The sequence below is a fragment of the Chiloscyllium plagiosum genome, chromosome 9, assembly GCF_004010195.1.
Source record: "Chiloscyllium plagiosum isolate BGI_BamShark_2017 chromosome 9, ASM401019v2, whole genome shotgun sequence".
Classification (NCBI taxonomy): Eukaryota; Metazoa; Chordata; class Chondrichthyes; order Orectolobiformes; family Hemiscylliidae; genus Chiloscyllium; species Chiloscyllium plagiosum.
The window spans coordinates 31,770,204-31,773,319 of record NC_057718.1 but is presented as its reverse complement, the minus strand read 5'-3'; the positions used below and the strand labels follow the sequence as shown (position 1 = coordinate 31,773,319).

The 3,116-nt window shown below is 40.8% G+C and overlaps 1 protein-coding gene across 1 annotated transcript in view; it reads left to right on the top strand.

The window, feature by feature from the left end:
* Positions 1 to 3,116, top strand: part of srbd1 (S1 RNA binding domain 1) — a 269,810-nt gene that overhangs the window by 157,631 nt on the left and 109,063 nt on the right. The window lies entirely within an intron of this gene.

The window sequence follows — 3,116 nt, the reverse complement described above, 5'->3', positions numbered from 1 at the left end:
GGATGCTGCCTGACCTGCTGCGCTTTTCCAGCAACACATTTTCAGCTCTGATCTCCAGCATCTGCAGTCCTCACTTTCTCCCATTAAATCCTGATGGCCTGTCAGCCTTTAGAGCCGTTAGATTATCAAATGTTTTGTCCCTCGTGATAAAGACTGTTGCAAGCTCTTTCCTCCCACAAGCACTTTGCAAAGTTATCTTTGGGATGTTTATAGTTTTCTATGAAAATGAACTGAAATTAATGGAGAATTAAATTGTCAATAATAAAATTGATATTCATTCTGACAAATTTCTGTCCCATATTAATTCAGACCAGCTTCCTTTATCTTTTGGGGAAATCAGCTGCTAAGCTCATTGATTTTTTTTTAATAGGCAAAAGTGAGGACTGCAGATGCTGGAAACCAGAGTTTAGATCAGAGTGATGCTAGAAAAGCACAGCAGGTCAGGCAGCATCTGAGGAGCAGGAAAATTGACGTTTCGGGCAAAAGCCCTTCATCAGGAATGGAGGCAGGGAGCCTTCAGGGTGGAGAGCTAAATGGTGGGAGGTGGTGGGGGGAGAAGGTAGCAAAGAGTACAATAGGTGAATGGGGGTGGGGATAGCCATCCTCTTGCAAGGATGCCCTCCTTGAAGATGTTCTCCTCTCCACAAGAATCTCCGGGAGTCTCTCTCACTGCAACCCCCAGGTCATCTCCTCTGTCCTGAAGCTCTTCAACCATGTACTGAACCTGCCAATCTCCCTTCCCACCTATCCGCTCCACCCTCCCCTCTGACCGATCACCTCCAACCCCACCCCCATTCACCTATTGTACTCTTTGCTACTTTCCCCCTCCCTCCTCCAAGTTTTTTTTAATGTCAAGCTGCATGTGTCATCAAAAGCTTCTCGAATGTTGGTGGCTACACTCATTGGTCATTCTTTTTCTATAATGCTTCTCTTGTTTTTTAACGTTTCACTTCCAGAGCTAACGTTTGCAACTTTGTGCGTATTTTAAAAATATGAGGCTAGAAACTTGATGCAATGCCCATTTTTTGGGTGCACTTTAAGCTTCATGGGTTAGAAACATCACAAGCTGGAAAATTGCCATATCGATAAAAGTTTCATAAACTGTATAAATATAACAAATATTTAATAATTTAGGAAATAGATCTCCAGGATCTTTGTGTTGCAATTGTTAGGTCCCTTATTTGTGTCATCAAAGGGCACAATGATTGTTGATGGACCCTCTATAAACTAAAGTGATTGGACCAAATGCAAGCAGTTAAGGAAGGTCCAAATGCAGTGTAAAACTGATAAAATTAAGCTTTAAAAATAAATTTGCTTGAATGTAGGTCACTGAGGTCTCCTGTCTAGTGAACTTGCAGCATCAATTAGCTGTCACACCTGGTAGATTGGATGACAACTGCTTATTGTGCCTCAAATCTAGCTGTTCAGACTTTGGAATCACTCCACATGCGCCCACACCCCACCACCAGCCCCATTATGACCTTCTTCCATTATCTTTTGTGTATGCTTTCAGTTTTAGTAGAGATCTTAATAGAACTGAAATTCTAATTGAAATTGCTGGAAATAACTAGCAGGTTGGTTTGTGTCTGTGGAGAGAGAAACAAGTAAAATTTCATGTCATAACTGTTAGGTAAAGTTAGATATTCAGTACATTCTGAGCAAGGGGAGAAAGGAGTCCTGGTAGGATGAAAGACCAGAGTGATTGACTGACAGAAGAGCAAGTCTTCTAAGGTCAGTGATGGTAGTCATGAGGCAAGAAAAGGCACTAAAGATGTCGAGAGCAAATGTGATGCCAGTTGGAAGGGGGAATGAAAATAACTGAAACGACAAAGAAAAGGAAACAAACTTTGGGCGGGGGTATTGGGGAGGGGGTGTGAATGTTGAATCTGGAAGACTGTAGAAGTATTGACATATATGGTGCTGTTCCTCAAGCTTAAGATGAGTGTTTTTCTATCATTCATTCCCTCCTCTCTTTAACTCTATCACTTTGTAACCAACTCTTGACAGAGTAGAACATGGCATCTTTCCTTCTTGGCGTCTGGAATATAATTAGGGGTAACAAAGAAAATGACGACTAAAGGCTTCAAGCATCATTAAACAAGTGATTTTGTTTTTGTTAACTGTGTGTTTCACTTGCTTCCTAAATAAGCCTTCGTGTTCTGGTCTAAAAAGACCAATTTAGTCTTAACAATTGAAAGTTCATACAAAAGCACAGTTTAAAGAAAACAGCCATACTCTGCCTGGTTCTGCTGACATACTGGCATATCTCTAAATTGAGGAACTAAGGTTAAACAGGTAGCAGTTAATCTGGGACACAAATTGGCCTCTAGTGGCATTCAGAGGAAGAGCTAAGACTACTATTGTTGAGCCAGCTACATAAATAAATCTGTCCCATAGGAGATATTCAACATAAAGCACCCCATGTGGAAATGTTAAACATGTAGGAGTTCAGCCAATAATGCCAATTCAGCTGTACAAGTGGTCTTAAAAGTGAAGCAAAAATGTAAATTATTCTCACCTGTTTGAGCAGCAGGCAACTTTCAAGAAGGCAACACTTCAATCCTGACTGTCAAAAGGTAAACAAAGCATTAATGATCCCTTGAATATTTGGGATTTGCAGCACAATTGCGGTAAGTTAACATTAGTTTTTCTGACCCTTTGAGAATTTAACTTCTTTGAAAAGATTGCTATGTATTTTTAGGTTTATAATGTGATGGAATGTAGCTTTGTGGAATCCAGCTCCTAATTTACAGAGGCAATTAATGGTCCTATAACTATATTTCCAGCCACTGAAATACTGATGGGTTTTTTTTCCGGTCACAGCAAATGACTTTGAGGATTCCTCATATCTAGCTCAAATGTTGGGCCAGAGCCATGGAAATGCAAACTGATGGTACAGCCAGTCCAACAGATTTTAGAGTTCAAACTTCAGGAGAAACCTTGGCTTATGTGCTCTGCAAATGTCACAATCTATTTTGAGTTCCTTATCCGCAGAACTCAGTTTTTTTTTCACTTTCAGCTTGGTATTCATATCTCTCTCTCTCTCTCGCTCTCTCTCTCGCTCTCTCTCTCTCTCGCTCGCTCTCGCTCTCTCTCGCTCTCTCTCTCTCTCTCTC